The 22,500-nt window shown below is 39.8% G+C and overlaps 1 protein-coding gene across 1 annotated transcript in view; it reads left to right on the top strand.

Moving 5' to 3' along the window:
* The window catches only part of LOC143038846 (uncharacterized), an 863,754-nt gene that overhangs the window by 463,238 nt on the left and 378,016 nt on the right, over positions 1–22,500 (top strand). The window lies entirely within an intron of this gene.

Raw genomic sequence — 22,500 nt, 5'->3', positions numbered from 1 at the left:
AAAACTTATAACAAGCGGAAGCATTTTTTTGTTGTTTTGTCATTATTTCTTAGCATTAAAAATATATCTAGGATTTTTCTTAACAATAACTAATAATATTCATACGTTTTGTTATACAGTGGGTAGACTCAAGGAACTCCTCTCAAACTTTTTGATCTCCGTGATCTGTCCAATGTTTCCTAAAGAAGAACTGCAATAGACGATTCCTCTATTGTTGCAATGGAGCTAGGTCTATTTGTTACCTAGGTCTAGTTTTCACTGTGTACGACACATGAAGGAACTTTAATACGTGTTTTATTTTGCAAAACACACAAACCACACCTCCGTGCTTGCAAAAGTGTACAGACATTTCTTGTGTTGAAATCGGATACGTCCGCCCTTTCTCTTCCGGTCTTTGGTCACACTGCTTCCGGTCAACAACATAAAAGAGATTAATGTTGAGAGATACTCTGTATTTCCTCAGCACGGTAATGCATTCCAACCCTTTTGTGGGGGAGGAAAGGGGTCCTGCAGTTAAGTAAAACTCCCTAACAGCAGCCAGGATAAAGGCATAACTTACCATTAGCAGTCACAAGTTCAATCAAGATAGGAAACCCTCTGCGCAGCGAATATTCTAAGCAAATCTTTTCTTTTGTCATTCAAATCCACAAGAGTTTATTTATATTCAAAAACTGAATGGAAAATCAAAGTCGTACAGAGATTTCATATTGTAGCTATTACTGAATCCTGGATCTATATGGCTGATAGACATTTCCTTCCGGAGATCAAGATAGAAGGATATATGTTTTTTTCACAAGGACAGGATAGGCAGAAGTGGGGGAGAAGTAGCACTTTTCGTTAAAAACATAACTACCGGTAACTGTATTATCAACAATTTGATTAAAGAAGAGGAAAGTACGGAATCTATTTGGGTGGAAATTATAGACAAGAATTCTCACTCACCTTTTCTCACCCTACGCCTGGTAGGAATAATCCTGTCAGCGGCAGCTCTTCACTAGACTTCTCCATGCGTCTCTATCCTCATAGGTCTCTTTTTCTTTCACTTCTGGTAAGTTTGTGTCTCTTCTTTCTAATGCTTCTTCAATACCTTTAATCCATCTGGTCCTGGGTCTCCCTACAGGTCTTTTACCTGTGGGTACCCATTCCAGCATTTGTCTTGGGTACCTCCAATCTTCCATTCTCATAACGTGTCCAAACCACCTCATCTTCCACTCTTCTATGAAATTTAACACTGACATCACTCCTATTTCCTGTCTTATCCGCTCATTCCTTAATCTATCGCGTCTTGTCACTCCTCTTATTATCATAAGGGCTCTCATTTCGGCTGCTTGAATGCGACATTTTAATTTGGTGTTTAGGGACTAAGCTTCACTGCCGTATGTTAACAATCCAAAGGGCTTTTTTCATCTCTACAGAACAAGAATAAGAAACTTATTATTGGCGTCCTATATAAACCTCCTAACATCAGCATTGAGCAGACTGATCCCCTGATTCATGAAATTCGCAGGGCGTCCCAGTTCAAAAACGTTGTGATCATGGGGGATTTTAATTATAGAAACATTGACTGGGAAATTTTAGTAGATCAGGAAGTGCAAAATTTCTTAGATGTGGTGCAGAATAATTTCCTAAAACAAATGGTTACCGATCCTGCGAGAGGAGAGAATATTCTGGACTTAATTTTAACTAATAATGAACACCTAACGAGAAACGTAAAAATGGGAGATACTGTAGGTTCCAGCGATCAGCAAGAAAACATATTTAGTATTATATGGGAAGAATTGAATAGTACGAATAACATTCTAGTAGCGGACCTTAAGAGAGCCAATTTTGAAGAGAAAGTATTTAGGACAATTGGTCACTTACGAGACCGACCCATAGGGTTGTGACGGGGTAAAATACACGGTCAACCCGGACGTCATTAGCGCAGTCAGGTGTCGGGTCACGGAGATTAATATACGTACCTTGGGTAAGGTCACTTACAAGCGCGGGGTCAACAGCTTTTTCAGTGATTTGGATGAAATGTACAATAACCTAACATTTTTAATTCTAAATGCACCAAATTAATTTGTTCCCCTCAAGTCAATACGGAAGAATAGTAATACTCCCAGATGGATGACGGGCAGGGTAAAAAATGAGATCGGGATAAAAAAGAGGACTTTACGCCAGAATAAAAAATGGGGAAACACAACTTGGATCCAAATATAACGATATGGCATGACTGTTTAAACAGAACGCACGCACAGCGAAACGTAACTATGAAATTAAGGTTGCCAGACAAACGAGATCCAATCCAAAGGGCTTTTTTCATCTCTACAGAACAAAAAATAAGAAAAGGATAGACCAAATTAAAAACGAAGATGTCATGATAAAATCGTGGTAAAAATGAGTGAGGCGTTTAACAAATATCTTCTCTCGTGTTTATGAAGGAGAGTTTAGATATGGTACCTGACTGCGATACGATTTTCAGTGGGTATTAAGAAAGTAGACTATCTAACATCAGCATTAGTAAGTTAGAAGTAGTCAAATAGATTGAAAGACTTAAAGCCACAAAATCCCCTGCAGACGATTTTTTCCTAGAGTGCTTAAAGAGTGTAAATTTGAAATCTACGACCAGTTAACGGAAATATTTGATAAATCGGTAGACGCTGGTTTTGGGCCTATTGCTTAGGGGCAGGCAAACGTTGTCCATGTTAAAAAAAGAAAAAAAAATCGTCTATATGCAATTACCGGCTAATCAGTTTGACATTAGTTATAGGTGAAATACTTGAAACAATAACAGCTAATAGAATCAGATATCACATCGAGAGAAATAATTTGATTCGTGACTCACAGCATAGTTTCTCCAAGGTTAATCATTTGTGAGAAATAATCTTTTTACACTAAAGTATACAAGGCGTCATATAACAATGATAGTTATGATGTTATTTGCCTTGACTTTAGCAAAGCGTTCGACAAGGTGCCCCATCAAACAACTAAATAACCTATGGCTTAAGAGGAAAAGTATTTGAATGGATTAGAGCTTGGATCAGTGACAGAAAACAGCGGGTCACCATTAACGGTGTAAAATCCAAATGAGGGAGTGTTTCTAGTGGAGTTTCCCAGGGTTCGGTTTTGGGTCCCTTATTATTTATTATGTATATAGACTTGGACAATGAAATTAATAGTGATGTCATTAAGTTTGCAGACGACACTAAAATAGGACGCCTAATTAGGTTTGGAGAAAACGTCGAGACTCTGCAGGAAGATCTTAACAAATTGTTCACATGGTCGGTGAAATGGCAAATGGACTTCAATATCTCAAAGTGCGACGTGTTAAACGTAGAGCTACACAACCCCATAAGCAGATATAGCTTATATAATTATTTTTGTATATATACATATATATATATATATATATATATATATATATATATATATATATATAGAGAGAGAGAGAGAGAGCTACATATATGAGTATCCTATATATGTAATGTATGAAAATTATTATTATTTTGGTGAAAAGACATCAGTCACTCAACGGACGAGAATGGAACGTTACGTTCTAGACGTCACGCGTAGGGAGATATCCAAAACGTTTTGGGACGACGTCTTAATATTCTATTGAATCATGTTTAGGTTGGTAAGATGCATTATTATTTTGTGTATTCTTCTGTAATCATGTAAAACCGATTTAGTATTATGTTTTTCTGTTGACACAATGCAAATTTATGTATAAGTTCAAGGTAGTGTATAATACGTTCCTATCGTATTTGTACGAGAAGCGTCACCAAGCGTGAGTACAAATACGTTTAGTTTGTCTTGGCCAATCAGGCTCAAACTTCATAGATGCTGATTCTTTGGACCAATCAGGGGTGATTTTGTACAGGAGGAAGGGATGCTTTGCCCGCGTTAAAGTAGTGAGATTTAGGCAGTCCTGTAGGACGGTGTAGAGATGTTACGTCTGCGAATTAAGTCAATCTTTCCTCCCCTTGTTTATATATTTAACTCAGCTTGTAATTAGGAGTATGTGTGAAGTCTATGGCAGTGACGCGGGAAGCCTGGACTGTGAATCTCTTTGTAATTAATTCTCTTTCAACCCCCGTTATAAAAGAATTGTGTTTAAGACCTTGGAATCATGTAACGAATTTATTTGTAAATCCTTAATTCAATTATATGTTCTTGGTTATAATTATCTTGTTATTCCTATTAACTTTAATTAATAATTTTAAACTTTCCAGTTGTGTTTCTTCAGTTTTCATGAATAAAATTTGTATGACCTTGTATAATTTTATTCTGTGAGCAAATATCCCAAAGATATAGTGTCTTGGGAATCCTTCATATCATCTTGGAATATTTTTATTTTAGAAGTCCAACGTACTCGTAAGTTTCAGAACAATATATATGTATATATATCTATATATGTATATATATATATATATATATATATATATATATATATATATGTATATATATATACATACATATATATATATATATATTTATATATATATATGTGTGTATATATATATGCATATATATATTCATATATATATACATATATATATAATGTATATATATATATATATATATATATATGTATGTGTATATATATATATATGCATATATATATATATAATATATATATATATATATATATATATATATATATATATATATATATATATAAAACAAATAGAATGTATTTTGAATCATGACTTTAAAGTTTTGTTAATGGATATCCACAGCATAGAAAAGGGATATTGAAGTTGAGAATTGAAGGGTCAAGAAGCAAGATAAGCAAACTGAGGTAGTTAAAGAAATCTTCCACCCTTTATTCAATAAGTGAGGGAAGTTTGAGGAAAGAAAGTGTGAAAACAAGGAAGATGATATAAACAACATAGTAGTAGAAGCACGTGAAATGTTTAAACAACTCTAGAATCTAAAATTGAGAAGCCTCAGTGCCAGACGGTGATCTTACATTGGATAGTGATATTGTAGAGAAAAATTGGGGAATAAAATACATAAACTGGTTGCAAGTTTTTTGGAAGGGGGGAATGTGCCATTTAAGGAAACAAAGAGGTACTGCTGACTTATAAATCAACGTCCTTGACCAACGTGCGTTTGTGTGTGCGCGTGTGTGTGTGTGGGTATTTCGTGCACAAGGCTGTCCACACTCTGGCTAACACATACAAAAGGTGAATGAATCAGACATGATTCTCTCCGTCTTTTACAAGAGAAAAAGGAAATAATGTAACATTACAGGTACACCTATCCTTGACTTGTACATTTTTTAATCCCTGCTATACATCACTGTAGGTCTTTAACCAGCTGAGGGCGTCCTCCAATATCCATAACAGGTGAAGAGAGCAGGTCACACTTTCTACGCATAATAGACGTCGAAACCATTCTCTTCGGTGCATAAATTGTTTATGGCCTGAGTGTGTGTGTGTGTGTGTGTGTGTGTGTGTGTGTGTGTGTGTGTGTGTGTGTGTGTGTGTGTGTGTGTGTGTGTGTGTTCTTCTCCATGTTAGTAAGTATTAAGTATAATTGATTTTATGAATGAAATAAGAAGCAGCGTCTGGAAATTTATAGAGATAGAGACAGTGACTTCCTTAGTCTAAACATGCGGATATGCTGGAGATGAGCTAGTTTACAATGACCTGTAATTTTACAGAAATAGAATCACTGGCTGTATAAAAGACTTGTTTTTGGCTGGATGTAAGAGATACATTAAAGATGGGCTAATTTACATCTGTATCCTTTTATCTATACAAATGTGATTAATTGTACAGATACTGAGGGTTGGGTAAAACCCCCGACAGCTATCTAGTCTTCTTGAGAAATCCCTTCGGGCGACGGACGGAGCTTCCTTCCAGAGTCGAGGCAGGAAAGTGAAAGTTCTGGCGCCACGACCAGCACCTGAGGCAAAAAGAGCACTAAGCACACATACTGTATATGTATACTTTACACACATACATTTGTATGCACGTACATACACATACTTTCACACACGCATATATGCATTTATATATATATATATATATATATATATATATATATATATATATATATATACTGTATATATATATAAACTTTGATTTATCTATATTAGGAAGTCTTAATTCCCAGGCGTTATTACTATTTCTTCCTGAGTAAATTGGACTTAAATCAATGGATCTTTTGATGCTGTGCTCCTTGGTTGATCAGGCCTCTAAGAATAGTCTCCTCTCCTTGGAATTGTCTTTGTGTAGTTTCTTCAGACCTTCCAGTCTATACTGTGTTGGCATTCCGTGACGTGCTCGTACAGCGCTAAAGCCGTGTCTATGCGGCTGACCGCCATTTTGTTTTCGTCCACCCCGCTAGTGAGTTTCTTTTGAGTCTCTAGTGCATTCTGCATCATGATCGAAGCAACCGTTGCGACACACTATGCCCGCCTAATGAATAGTTCTTTTTGGTTTTTGACGTTGATAAGGTTGTGAAACAGTGCATTGTGTGGTTCCAATGTTACCTGTATCCATCTCTCTCGAAGTACCCTAGATGTCACCTCTGATGCACTTTTTATGTACATAAGAACATGAAAGAGACTGGAAGAGACCATAAGGTCTACACCGGGCAGTTCCGTGTCCATTGTCAGCTATCATTCCCATCCATAAATTACCTGATCTTCTCTTGAAACAACCGATAGTTTCAGTGTTCACTAAATGGCAACTAAATCTATTCCTTTCGTTAATTATGCTATTAGTAAACCAGTTCTTGTCTATTGCCTTTTTAAGTATAAATTTATCCAGTTTAAGTCCATTGCTACAAGTCCTGCCCTGCTGTCTTAATATGACCTTATCTGATTCACCCTTGTGACTCTATATTATATGTGTGACTTTTGCACGTTGGTGTGTTGTGTCCTCGTCGACTTCCTCATGGTTTTGCGAGAGTAATTGTTGACTCGAGGAAACGCCCCGTGAGTGCCGCCTCTTTGTCTTCGCACCAGACGTAGAACAGACCTTTTCAGTCCTGTTCCTGTTCCACAGCATGTGGATCAGACTTCATTTGTTTCAGTCTAGGTGATAAATGTCGAAGATTAGTAGTCGGTCATAAAATTACTCCCCCACACCCATCGAAAACTCAAATTTGTTTCTCTTTTACCTTAGCTTCTTGTGAGTGAAGAGTCATCACTGGGCCCCTCCCACCGCCATGGTCAAAAGCAACGCAACAGGACATAGCTCATCCACAGTAGGACCCAACAGTAGAAGCTAGTTTAACTCTACCGACTCATTTACATAGCGACCTCCCCCGCTCATCCCCTCACGCGGAAATAGAGACGACGAGGGGAAACCCTTACCATTCATTCACAACCGTTCTCCACTCATTCTTACCTCTTGCCCTCTTTCTTCCCTGTTCGAAAGACATTACTCTTTTAACCAAGGCTCCTTTCACCCTGTCCATATATCCCTTCAAGTTCACTCCATCCACTTCTGCCTTCCACACTTTTTGCCAATCTTTCTTCTCTCATTCTTTCAATGTGCCCAAATCATCCAAGTATTTTTTCATCATTCCTTTCTACCAGCTCCCTTTCCACCCTCGCTCTCCTCGCCACTTCATTTCTCATTCTATCTACCTATAATCCTTTCTGTCTCCCTTACATTCCAAGTCCCTGATTCATACAGTGTCGTAGGCTCAATCAACCCTTCATATAATCTTCTCTTTGCGTCTATCCCCAGATTCTTATTTCTCAAGACACTTTTCATTCCTCCAAGACATTTTTGCTTCCCTTACTCTACAACTTACTCCGTCCCAGCTCCCCCAATCCTTGCTACATCAGCAAACAACAATTTACTCACATCATACTTCCTTCCACTCTCATTAGCCATCTCCTTTCCTCTGCTTCCCGTAACATCCCATCTACTTAGGTAGACATTAAACAACCTCACCAGCTAATCCACTATAATTATTCCTCCATTTGTCAGATACCCCACATGATACACATCCAACCTATGTGCCATACCAGTTTTTATCACTTATGTTCCTTGCGCCTCATCTTTTCCTATAGCCCTGCCATTTCCCCCTTCCATCACATTCATTTTCTTAGCTCCTTCCACCTTCACAGTCTATTCCTCTGTAACCTCCACACTCAACAATTCTCTAAAATAGTTTACCCATCTTTCACTTGCAGCCTTCACTTCTACATATGTCCATATGCATCCTTTACCTTTTCTTCGCTACCTGACTCACACCCTCTACATCTCCATTTTCTTCATTTTTTATTCTTTTCAAAATTTACTGTCAAGTTCTTCTCTGATGCATATGTCATTCACTTTGTCCCCCAATTCATCTCTTCTTGTGCCTCTTGTACCTCTCGTATACTACTCTACCACTGCCCTAACTTCTTCATTCTTGCATTCACTACATTTCTTTCTGTTCCTTTCCATCTTCCTCGTCCTACGTACTATCTTAGCACACATTGTCACTTCCTCCTTGAAACACACCTCTTTATTCTTCACAATCTCTTACTTGTCTCTCAGGTTCTTCTGTTTTCTTTCTTCCGTTCCTCCCCATTCAATTAGTTTACTTTCAGGACCTCTCTACCCTCTACTCGTTTTCTCCCCATCTACTTTTACTCCCTTCTCAATTTCCTTTCTACCAAGAAATAATCTGACGCTCTCCACTTTCTCCCTCGAAAGCATGAACGTCTAAGGTTCGTCCAGTCCTTCATTCGAGTTCACTAATGATCTATGAACCCTCCCTCCATCACACTTACTCATGTATATGTATGCTTGGGTCTTGTCATGAACATTGTGCTTGCTATCATCAGCTCCCTTTCTAAACACATCACCAACATTACTTCTCCACTCAGATTCTTACCTACCCTTTCCTCTACTCTAGAGATCCCCAACACCACTATATTTACACTCCTCCCAAATCTCCCTAAATATTCACTTCACTCGATCCAAAATGTCTCCCTGTCCTCTTCACTTGTCTTTTTACCAAGAGTATATGCACTCACAAAGACTTGCATCTTCCATGTCAGTTTCACCTTCGCCCACATAACCTCGAAGACAACTCCGTCTACTCAGCCACTCACTTTCCTATTTCATCATTTACCAGCAGAGCCTCTCTTTCCCTCCCTCGCCTCGTCATCAACCCCGACAGCCCGTCCTTCCTCACTCCCAAACTCATACTCGCCCCTCCCCATCTACTTAGCTTTATCTAACCCTGACACATCCATTTTCCTTGTCATAAACAAATCGTCAATTTTCCCTTTTGATTTCGTATTTGCCTCAAACATGCATATTTAATGAACCAGTTATTAGGGTTCTCCTTGGAGTCCTCCCAGACCTTCTTTTGCCTTTTTTTTTTTTTTTTTTTTTTTTTTTTTTTTTTTTAGGATAAACATATGGAGAACAGGATCTTTAGTCCCATCTCTCCGTTCCACTTTGTTGCCTTTTACGGAGTTATGAGGTTGGGGAAGGGAAGGAAGGGACGGTGGATGGTATAAGATTCATACTTGTGGTGCCTTCCAGCAATGAAGAAACTCATGTGACTTTATCGCACGTTATATGTGTGTGTGTGTTTTTTTGTGTGTGTCTGTGTGTGAGTGTGTGTGTGTGCGTTTGCGTGTTTGTATGTATGTATATGTGTATGCGCGTTTGTGTGTGTTGTGCGTGCGTGTGTGTGTGTGTGTGTGTGTGCGTACGCCTGTGCATGTGTGTGTGTGCGTACGCCTGTGCATGTGTGTGTGTGCGTGTGTGTTTGTATATGCGTGTGTGTGAGTGTGTTTGTGTGTGTGTGCGTGTGTCTATGTGTGTGTATGTGTTTGTGTGTGTGTATGTGTGTGTATAGGTATGTGTGTGTGTATGCATGTGTGTGTATGTATGTGTGTGTGTGTTTGTGTGTATATGTGTGTGTGTGTGTGTGTGTGCGTGCACACATGTATGTGTGTGTGTGTGTGTGTACGCGCACACGATTTAGAAAAGCGTTCGACAAGGTACCCCACTTGAGACTACTAATTAAAGTCAAAATCTATGGCATAGGAGGAAAAGTGTAATGGATTAGAGCCTGGATCAGCGACAGAAAACATCGGGTCACCATAAACGGTGTAAAAACCAAATGGGGGAGTGTTACTAGTGGAGTTCCCCTGGGCTCGGTTTTGTGTCCCTTATTGTTCATTATGTATATAAACGACTTGGACAATGGGATTTGTAGTCATGTTAGTAAGTTTGCGGACGACACTGAAATAGGACACCAAATTATTTCAGGAGAAGATGCCGAGATACTGCAGGAAGATCTTAACAAATTGTTCACATCGTCAGTGAAATGGCAAATGGACTTCAGTATCTCAATGTGCAGTGTGTTAAACTTATATTTGCACAACCCAGAAAGCAGGTATACCTTAGATAACACCTTTTTAGAGAAAACTGATTGCGAGAGAGGCTTGGGAGTTCTAGTCAGTCCCGACCTTAAATCCAGGAAACATTGCACTTGCGACAGGAATAGAGCGAACAGAGCATTAGGATCGTTACGAATAAAAGTGCAGAGGTAGTTATCAAACTCTAGCGCTAGTTAGACCCATCCTTGACTATGCGGTACAATTTTGATCTCCGTCCTATAGAATGGATATCAATTCACTAGAATCAGTACAGTGTAGAATGACCAAAATGATACATGAGTTCATAAATTTACCTTACGAAGAGAGGCTTAGGCACCTTAACTTACACTCTCTGGAAGGACGCAGAGTTCGGGGGTGATCTAATGGAAGTGTTCAGGTGGATCAAAGGCTTTAAGAAGGGGAGATGCATACGAGGTCATCATATTAAGACGACAGGGCAGGACAGGCAGTAATGGATTCAAACTGGACACAGTTAGATTTAAAAGGAAATAGGCGTACTAATATAGTAGTCCACGAATGGAATAGACTTAATAACCATGTAGTGATCGCTGAAACTATTGGTTGTAGAAAAGGTGGTGATGGACATGGAACTGCCTAGTAGGCCTTACGGTCTCTTGCAGTCTCCTTCATTCTTACACACACACACTCACACACACACACACACACACACACACACACACACACACACACACACACACATATATATATATATATATATATATATTGTATATGTGTGTGTGTGTGTGTGTGTGTGTGTGTGTGTGTGCGTGCGTGCGTGTGTGTGTGTGTGTGTGTGTGTGTGTGTGTGTGTGTGTGTGTTCGTGCGTGTGCTTGTATGTATGAGAACACGCATTCATTTATGATCCAAAAGACCGTATTAGTAGAAAGTTTTTAATCGTCTGACTGTGGAAGGCATCGAGATATGTGATGAGATATTTGATGTATATCTCCGTGATGCATCACGACTCAATCTTGCCTCTTGGGCACGAGAGTTTCACATTGATCTCTGAGAGTTTCTGGATATTTCTGATCGTCCTAACGCAGAGGGCGAAGCTGATGGATCTGTCCGGTGGTAAGAAGCACTTCGGGTGGAAGTCTAGTGTCAAACAAGACCGTTACCAGCAATCAAACCTTTATCCCTTCAACACCCTTACATACTTCATCGATGCTTTACTTTCCGTTTCCGATCGCGATTTGATCTACGTCTTGATGAATCCTACCTTTAGGCCGTGTATAGTGACCTGTGCTGAGCTGGATTATAATACGTAGCGTATAGTAACGCATAGTACGTATCGTACGTAGCTGTGTTGAAGACTCAACACTCTTACCTTGGGGACAAGTGTGGTTGCAGCTGCCCACATCTGTTTGCACACCTGTGGTCAATCACTCCCTCACTACTTTCCATTACTCTGGGATAGCGTGACACACCGCATGCCATGAGGATATGTGTGCCACATACTTGTATATTCCAACCACACTGCTTTATTCACGACCTGGATTAGCACAATACGATCTATTCCACCGTGGGCACGGGCATTCAAAGGCACTGTTCACACTGTCGGTTTCAGCCGCCGCGGATCAGTTACAATGTAACTCAGTGGAGGCGTATACACACAACCGCGCAGTTTTTCCTTGACTGTGCCCTACATCCGCGGTTTCCGCGCGGTTCAAACCGTATTGGGTGATACTTTTTCCATCATTCTAGGTACTAACGGCCTATCTTACTCAATTATCCCCCCAAGCAGTGAACGGGTGAAAGGGAGGAGGTGGTGGAGGTGGTGGTGGAGGTAGTGGGGGTGATCTTTCCAGTATGACGTCACCTTTTACTTAAGTCCTGTCTAGTTGCGGTATGTAGTTCGGTGTGAATATCACCCATCATATTCACTAGGGACTTCCTTCCCCGTCCTCTCCCTTTTCGATGTAGGTCGTGCACGGAAGGGAGAGGGCAGGGGAGAGCGAGAAGTGATTTCTACTCTATTCTCGTAAGATATATACACATACTTCCCACGAACAAAATCACGCGCATATGCACATGTTTATTCGACTAAAATTCACTTCCTTTCTAAATTTCCCTCATACAACATCCTCTCATTTCAGCTTACCTCCCGTATTTTTTTCCGTGTTTCTGTCTTTCTCTACAATTATGTCTCCGACCATTTTCCCCGTTTTTGGTTGGAATAGGTGCAATCCGCGTTTTCCAAGTCTCCTGCCCATGCCTCCTGAGTCACAGTACAAGTTTTAATAGTGCTACTTTAATATGCGGCCTACGATTTTTTTTCTCTAGTATAATATGTGGCCTACTTATTCAACGTACCGAGGAACGCACCCTGCTCTGCAGTTTAGGTTACATTAGGTTAGGGTTAGGTTAGTTTAGTTTAGGTTAGGTTAGGTTAGGTTAGTTTAGGTTAGTTTAGGTTGGGTTAGGTTAGGTTTAAATAAAAAAAAACTATTGTTGTTTGTTTTAGATGTTCCCTGAGGTAGGACACATTCAAATAGGGTAGGCCACATACTAAAGCAGTTTCAAAAAGGTAGGCCACATACTAAAGCAGTTTCAAAAAGGTAGGGCAGATACTAAAGCATTTTCAAAAAGGTAGGCCACATACTAAAGCAGTTTCAAAAAGGTAGGCCACATACTAAAGCAGTTTCAAAAAGGTAGGCCACATACTAAAGCAGTTTCAAAAAGGTAGGCCACATACTAAAGCAGTTTCAAATAGGGTAGGGCACATACTAAAGCAGTTTCAAAAAGGTAGGCCACATACTAAAGCAGTTTCAAAAAGGTAGGCCACATACTAAAGCAGTTTCAAAAAGGTAGGCCACATACTAAAGCGCCACCGTCTTAGTAAGTATCCCTCAAAAGCGCTAAGTGGCAATGACCCCCTTTTATACACGACTATCTTTTCATTTTCCTTCAGACTTCTCTTCCCCACAAAACCGATCCCGCAAGAGCGGGTGGTCTTACCTAGGTAGTCCATAGTGATAGTCTTTTGTTCGGTGTAGATAGTAATCCTAAAGGGAAGGGTTAAAATTACTTAAACCTTTTACACCTGTGGCATACTTAGTTTAGTAGTGGATAAATTCAGTTGGTTTCTTTTTCAGCTTCAGGGTAATTCCTAAACAGAACATAAGAATAGAAGAACGGAGGAGATTGCAAGAGACCACAGGGCCTACACTAGACAGTTCCATGTCTTTTACCACCTATCATCTCCATAAAGTTTGATGATAAATGACAGCTCAACCCCCCAGACTCAAAATATAACAAACACAATAAGAAGGAGAGGACCTTTTGGTATATGTAATAAAGATTACTTTCTAGGAGAAGACATGGTTCTTAGAAGTACAGGATTCCATAGCATCGATAACTAATTTGTATCTTCGGACGATTTTGTTTTTGTGATCTTTGGACTTTGTATTTATTGGTGTTAGACCTATGTCACTCGGTATCCATATACTAACAAGAGACTCCTACAGAAATTAACAAAATTGCCTGGCAGCGGCCAGGATAAAAGAAAGAATGTAGTCCAGTGTGGAAGGAGTCCATGCATTCTGTACATACTTCATATGGAACTGCCTAGTGTAGGCATTATGGTCTCTTGCAGTCTTCTTCATTCTTATGTTCTTATACTTTTCTGATTAAAAGATGACGATTTGTTCCAACTGAGGCAACATAATAACATAAAAATTGAGGAGATTACAAGAGACCATAAGGCCTGCACTTGGTAGTTTCAGGACCCTTACCATCTGTCATTCCTATCCATAAAGTTATCTCATCTTCTCTTAAAGCAACCAATTGTTTTAGCCCTCACCATATTGTTACTAAACATATTCCATTCGTTAACCACCCTGTTGGGAAACCGGTTCTTGAATATTTCCTTCTTAAACCTAAGTTTGTCCAATTCTTTGTGTGTGTGTGTGTGTGTGTGTGTGTGTGTGTGTGTGTGTGTGTGTGTGTGTGTGTGTGTGTGTGTGTGTGTGTGTGTGTGTGTGTGTGTTTGTGTTTATTTATTTGTATTTACCTGGCTGTGAGGGTCATAATAATGTGGCCCGTTTCTGTCTGACTGCACTATTACTTCTTCCACATTGTTCTACATCCGTATGGAGAATTAGACTTTATATCTTTCAAACGCCTTGTCTCTCTTAATTCCCATGTCCTCTGGCATTTCTTCTGTGCCACAAAAAAAGTCTTTCTCGTCGATCTTTTTTTCATTTATTTAACTGAAACACTACAATCACATCTCATCTTTCTTCTATTGTTGTGTTAGTTGAAAGGGCTATCACACTGGGCTATTTTTCCTCCCACATCCTAACCTTCAACTTCTATTTGAATAACTAGATTATGATTTGACTTACAGAAACCTATACTTCTCTAATAACATTTCAACAGTATGCCTAACATTCGTTCCCCGGACGCAAAAGGTCCCTAAGGGTTCCGCGAGAACTAGTGAGATAGGCTCATGCACTTTTGATTTTTTTTTTATTTGATTTCCTATACGTAATATAATTAAACACGCACGACATATTCTTGGTTATTGTAATAATGTGATATAGACATCATCCTATCTAACCTATTATTATGATGAAAATAACATGAGAAAGATATGGTATATGTGTTTTTTTGCTCAGGGGTTCCTTGAGACATGGAATTTATTTTAAATGTTACGCAAGGGTAAAAAGGTTGAGATATACTGCCTTAGAGTAAAAACTAAACAAGTTTGAAACACATGACATCCCTTTGCTGGAGACAAATTGGTTATCTGCCAAGATCTTCCTCTCTTTCAAAGCAGCAGATCCACTAGCCTCAATGTCGTATCCACCTGTGTTCCACAATTATCCCGCACATTTAACTATTATGTTTGTCAAGGACGTTGGGTTGTAATTTAGGGCCCTTCTCAACATGAAATTAGTTCATGCATGTGTTTGAGGTCGCATCAGGTTACATAGTTTCTTTTACATAATGTGTTTCCACCAATTCTTGTACTTTGTGTTTCCAACAATTCTTGTACTTTCTGCATATCTAGTTTTATGTCGCTTAACACTGCTTCTAGTTATTACTTCCTCTTCAGAGTATTTTTATTTTGGAAATACAAGAATTTTTTATTTATTTATTTATTTATTTATTTATTTATTTATTTATTTATTTATTACATTTAGTCCCGTCTTATTTCAACTTATTGATTCCTCCCTTGTGAATTGGTTTACCATTAAGAAATATAGAGACTATTGTGTATGCATCTGATTCACCATGGTCTTGGATCACGTGTTGGACTCGTGGTCGACAGCTATTTCCCTCCCGGAAGAGAGCTCAGAGCTCATATATGACCGATCTATGCGTAATGTTGTGACCTTACATGCACACCCAACTCCCCGCCCACGAGAGCTGGAGTAACAACCCGCAGCGCAGCGATACTGAAATTATTTCAGCCCTGGCCGGGATTCGAACCCAGACCGCCGTAGTGGCAGCCGAGAACTCTACCACTGCGTCACGAGTCGTGTGTGATTCACCATGGTCTTGGATCACGTGTTGGACTTGTGATCGACAATTATTAACCTCCCGGATGAGAGCTCAGAGCTCCTATGACCGATCTATGGGTAATACTGTGACCTTACACGCACACACACACACACCCAACTCCCTGCCCACGAGAGTTGGAGTAACATCCCGCAGCGCAGCGATACTGAAATTATTTCAGCCCTGGGCGAGAGTCGAACCCGGACCGTCATAGTGGCAGGCGAGAACTCTAACCACAGCGCCACGAGGTGTGTAAATAATTCCGACAGTCGTCCCCGGATTCGAACCGAGGCTTGCGAGAAAGCAAAGTCGACGCTCGACCGACTGAACTATTGTGTATGAGTGTATGCATGTACTCGCATGTGTATGTGTGTGTGCGTATACATGTATGTGCATGTGTGTGTGTGCGTAGGTGCGTGTGTGACGGAAAAGAAGACAGAGATGGGGAAGAGAACGAGAGAGAGAGAGAGTAGAGGGAGAAAGAAAGAGAGAGAGAGAGAGAGAGAGAGAGAGAGAGAGAGAGAGAGAGAGAGAGAGAGAGAGAGAGAGAGAGAGAGAGGAGGGGGAAGAGAGGGAGTGGGTGAGAGGTAGGGGTATAGAATAATCCCTTGGTAATTGACATACAATGTTCGTGTATCAAAAGATGTAGGGTAACCCGTTTCATGACGATATCGCATTGTATAAGTGTTGTCGTGGAATGTCATACAATTGAGATGACTTCAATTTAAGTGGACTACTCATGAATCGAAAGTGCAAGTTACACACCACTTAAATGGGTGAAATAAGGTGGACCTTGCTGCAACGAAACTGGTATATTGTATTGATGGATGAAAGGAATTAATTCTATTTTTTCTTGGTAAATGTATTCATTCGTTGATCTATTTATCGTTATTGTTGTTATTATTACCGTTGTTGCATGTAACTGACTGTTGACGACAAGTCTAACAAGAGAAACACCATTTGAGGACGAAACTTTTATTAGTAAGACGTTTAGTTTGTTAGACCTTTATCAAGTACATGGACTACCTATGACAGACCACCCGCCTTCGCGGGATCGGTGTTTGTGGGAAGGGAAGAGAAGTCTGTAGGAAAAAGAAAGTATAATTGTGTATAAAAGGGGGCTATTGCCACTGAGCGCTTTTTAAGGAGTTTGTGACGTGGTTTAGGAGGCATGGGGGCTGGAGACTTGAGGTTCGAGGTAGACGTGGTACACAAATCTATGAGTATGCATAGAAGGACCCGGAAAGAACGGGGGAAAGTCACTGGAGCAACGGTTCTTAACCTGTTCAGTGCCCCGTACCCCTTGTATCCCGTTCCAATACAAATACAATGCAAACATATGAAAAAGATTAGTGATACATACCTTGCTTTGCTTTCTCATTGTAAATATACAGTGCCATTGCGCTGGCTATCATGGCTCGTACCCCCATCCAATACAAATACAATGCAAACATATGAAAAGGATTAGTGATACAAACCTTGCTTTGCTTTCTCATTGTAAATATGCTGTACCATTGCACTGGCTATCATGTCTCGTACACCCATCCAGTAGAAATTCAATGCAAACATATGAAAATGATAGTGATACAAACCTTGCTTTGCTTTCTCATTTTAAATATACAGTGTCATTGCACTGGCTATCATGTCTCGTACCCCCATCCAATACAAATATAATGCAAACATATGAAAAAGATTAGTGATACAAACCTTGCTTTGCTTTCTCATTGTAAATATACAGTACCATTGCACTGGCTATCATGTCTCGTACCCCGATCCAATACAAATACAATGCAAACATATGAAAAATATAGTGATACAAATCTTGCTTTGCTTTCTCATTGTAAATGTACCGTACCATACACTGGCTATCATGTCTCGTACCCCCATCCAATACAAATACAATGCAAACATATGAAAAGGATTAGTGATACAAACCTTGCTTTGCTTTCTCACTGTAAATATACAGTACCATTGCATTGGCTATCATGTCTCGTACCCCCATCCAATACAAATACAATGTAAATATATGAAAAGGATAGTGATACAAACCTTGCTTTGCTTTCTCATGGTAAATATACAGTACCATGCACTGGCTATCATGTCTCGTACCCCCATCCAATACAAATATAATGCAAACATATGTAAAGGATAGTGATTCAAACCTTGCTTTGCTTTCTCATAGTAAATATAGAGTACAATGCACTGGCTATCATGTCTCGTACCCCCACCCAATACAAATACAATGCAAACATATGAAAAAGATAGTGATACAAACCTTTCTTTGCTTTCTCACTGTAAATATACAGTACCATGCACTGGCTATCATGTCTCGTATCCCCATCCAATACAAATACAATGCAAACATATGAAAAGGATTAGTGATACAAACCTTGCTTTGCTTTCTCATTGTAAATATTCAGTGCCATTGCACTGGCTATCATGTCTCGTACCCCCATCCAATACAAATACAATGCAAACATACGTAAAGGATTAGTGATACAAACCTTTCTTTGCTTTCTCATTGTAGATATACAGTGTCATTGCACTGGCTATCATGTCTCGTACCCCCATCCAATACAAATACAATGCAAACATACGTAAAGGATAAGTGATACAAACCTTGCTTTGCTTTCTCGTAATAAATATAGAGTACCATGCACTGGCTATCATGTCTCGTACCCCTCAGGTTCAAGGTTTTGTACCCCTTGGGGGTACAGGTAACCCAGATTAAGAACCGCTGCACTGGAACCTAAGGAAGGTTAAGAAGGATGGGGAGTAATTGTCCGTATGCAGGAGGACATTTGTCCACCGCCGATGAACAAATACGTAATTGTAAGAAATAAGGTGATGGGGACTTTTGTCCACTGTTGATGGACAAAACCATGAGAGAGGAAATAAGGTATGAGGGATAGCTAGGGATATCTTTCCAAGATTTTGTTTGCAATTAGAAACAAAGGGATCAAGTGTGGTGTAATGTTAAGCGTGCCTGCATTTCATTCAATCGTGTTGGACCCTTAGATGATGTTTGCTCCCAGACATTTTTCCGGACTTTATGGGGCTCGTGTACCAGAACTGCCTTTTCCCAGTACATCAAGTGGTTCCTACTCTTCCTGTGTGTAACACAACCGTTGATGGTGATTTCATGTTGGACATCGTACCTATTTTTTCGGATCTGGGCTCTGAAATTTTCGGCCACCAGAGGTCGGTATTTTAGAAAGCGCCGAAATGCCGTTGTTATTTCTTTGCTTTTGTAAATTTGCTGCAAGATAATCCACACGAGCTTGCATTAGATTTGCTATAAAAAAAGAAAAAAAAAATCGAACAGAATCTAGGCTGTTTCTATTAGTTTTGTGTTTTAGAACAAAGATATTGTTTGTCATTATCTATAAAAGGGTTCAACATACTTATTCTTTAAGATTTTAGACGATGGGATTTGACTGATGATCTTTACCCAATTGCTACTGAAATCGCGATCTGTAACTCCGCTTGGAAGATTTATCTGGATGACTGTCACCGAAAACGCTCGTCATGGACACTCTAAGTACAAAGAATCGTTGCCCCCCAGTGTAACCACAATGATACCTCGGAGATTCTCATGCAATTTACTTATCCATTCCACTGACATCCTTTCAAGCTGAAGTGAACAAAACATGTGAAGTGTGTCGCTGCAGCGGCGGTTGTTGTGAGGGACGTCTGTGGTACGATGACATCCCCATCGTCTTCCCTGCTGAATAAAAACGTCAAGGGTGTTACTGTATTAGATGTTTCAACGAATGGAATAAACTTAGTACAGTGAGTCCTCCTTATACAGTAATTCTTTATCCGGTAAATTCATATACATACATACTGCAAAAATAATCACAATAACGCGTGACAATATACAATATGTATATTGTGTGAAGCTTTTATGTGGCTATAACCTTCCCCAGTTTTCTAATTTCTGTATAAATATTATGTTCTATTTCTCTTTCTTGTACTCTGAGGATGTCGTAATGGACGAAAACGTTTAGTATTCCGACTTTATTTTTCCTGTGGTTTCTGTAATACATACATACATATACCAAGGCTTTTTCCCCCTTACGAGGGAGGTAGCCAAAAAGAAAAAGGCTACCTTCCTTGTAAAGGAGAAAAAGCCTTGGTATATGTATGTATGTGAATTTACCGGATAAAGAATTACTGTATAAGGAGGACTCACTGCAACCATGTAGTAAGCGCTGAAACTATCAGTTGTTTTAAGAAACGATTAGACAACTTTATGGATGGGGATGACAGGTGGTGATGGATACGGAACTGCCTAGTGTAGGCCTTATGGTTTCTTGCAGTCTCCTTCATTCTTATGTTCTTATGTTACTCCGCATCTACCAGTGACTTTTACTTGTCACGGGAGTCCAAACACATCGGGCAAAGGTGGTGTTATGGGTTAACAGATCTATGTCCATACTGTACTTGAGTAGAACACCGTAAAGAAGGGGACGCGTGTTTCTCGGTAATAATAAAAAGAATAAATTTTAATAGAAGTCAGTATCCAACCGTTAACCGATATTGCACTTTAAAGAGCATATGTCGACGTACGTTTGTCACTGGCCGAAACGGTCTTACACGCAGAGTATGGTTGAATAAACAGTGGAAGACACCGACAGTTGTAAAGGCACGTTTTGCTCGGTGCCATAGAAAAAAAAAATAAAAAAAAAAAAAAAAAAAAAAAAAATATATATATATATATATATATATATATATAATATATATATTGTTCTTGGCTTGTAATAACTTTTTCATGTCACTTAGGTCCCGCATAGATAAAAAAGGCTATTAAACATTTATAAGTTTGGGTTTGTAAAAATTCTCGGCTAGCCACTAGCATTCAACCTAATCAAGGTTTGAATTTGCAGTAAAAGTAATTTATGTCATATTTTCGAGTGCAATTGATGCAATTTGGTGCTAAAACTATTTTTTTTTATTTGATGACTATAGCCTGAATCACCCTACTAATTTAATACGTGTATGTTCATTTAACATGTTTGTAATTTGTACTTTCAGATCTATAAGATCCATATTTCATGATTACATATATTTTTGTATTTTCAGATGGCTTCAAGGGGTTCCCGGCACTCCCCTGACTCTTTCTGTTATATATGCGGCGAACGTATAAAGAAGAAAGACAAAAAAAATCCTTGGAAACGTCCATGAAGGTTTGTGAAGCCTACCAGAAGTACTTCGGGGATGCCAGTTGGGGACCATGGCAATCCCTGGGCCTCTCACTAATGTTGTGAGCACTGTAAGAGGACACAGGAGGGTGGCTGTGAGGTGAGAAAAAGTCCCTGAAATTCTCCAATCCACGGGCCTGACTAGAACCAACAGACCACTACACAAAGTGCTTATTTTGCATGGCGGATATTAGCAAGCGGCGGAAAGGAAAGAATTCTGGTGCTGTGCATTACCCAGGTTTTCCATTATAAATTGCTCCAATTCTTCACTGCTCCAAATATCCTGTGCCAGTGCCACCTGCTCCAGGTGAACTCCAAGACAAGTATTTTGATAAAGAGGGGGAGATGGATGCTGAGAACTTGGCTTATCTGCTTGAGGTACCAGAGAAAGTTCCTCACTTCCCAAATTAAAAATAAGTAAATGACATGGTCACTGATATGGGTCTGACCAAGTCCAATGCAGAGCTATTCATCTCCAGGATGAAGCATTGGAATTTGGTTAAGGAGGAGGTGCAGGTGACAAGCCAGAGAAGTCAGAACGAACCTTTCTTAGGCTTTTACACTCTTAGGGATGGCCTCTGCTTCTGTCATGATATGTCTGGACTGTTTGATGTTATTGAGGTGCCGTTTGTGCCCAAGGAGTGGCGGCTCTTCGTAGACAGTCCACAATGAAAACAAGTTCCCGACAATGCTCCTAGCTCATTCAATCTGCATGATGGAAGACTACTACAGTGTGAAAGTTCTCCTGTAAGCTCTGCAATACAACCAGTACAATTGGGAAATCATTGAAGGCTTTAAGATGTTGGCTTTCTTACTTGGTTTCCAGGGAGGCTTTATCAAATTCCAATGCTTCCTCTGCCTTTGGGAGAACAGAGCCACCTCTGACCACTACAATAGGAAGAACTGGGAGTAGCGAACAGAATTTGTAGCTGGGACCCGGAACGCCATGTGGGAGCCACTGGTTGATCCCGGGACTGAGCTCATGCCACCACTGCACATTAAGCTGGGGTTGATGAAACGGTTCGTGAAGGCTCTCAGCGCTTTTAAGTACCTTTTTGAGTTTTCCCCAAGTTATCTGAGGCCAAAATCAAAGATGGGATTTTTGTTGAACCTCAGATAGAGAAGATACTTTGAGTCTACCGAGTTCTCTAATAAGCTCCATGGGATGCAGGATGTCCCTTAAACTTCATATGCTGGACGCTCACCTGGACACATTCAAGGGCAATATGGGCGCCACCTCAGAAGAACAAGGCGAGCGATTACGCCAAGATGTGAAGGAGATAGAGCGGAGGGACCAGGGCTACTACAATGAGAAAATTAAATGGGGGACTATATCTGGGGGCTGATGCGGGTGTGCGACCTGGACTACAACCACAAAGTCAGGAAATCCAGTCATTTCTGACGTGTTCAAGTTGCTTTATAACTGTCAT

Source organism: Oratosquilla oratoria, chromosome 25 (genome assembly GCF_046742065.1).
Source record: "Oratosquilla oratoria isolate Oo_2021 chromosome 25, ASM4674206v1, whole genome shotgun sequence".
NCBI classification, from domain to species: Eukaryota; Metazoa; Arthropoda; class Malacostraca; order Stomatopoda; family Squillidae; genus Oratosquilla; species Oratosquilla oratoria.
This window is presented reverse-complemented; position numbering and strand designations above follow the sequence as displayed.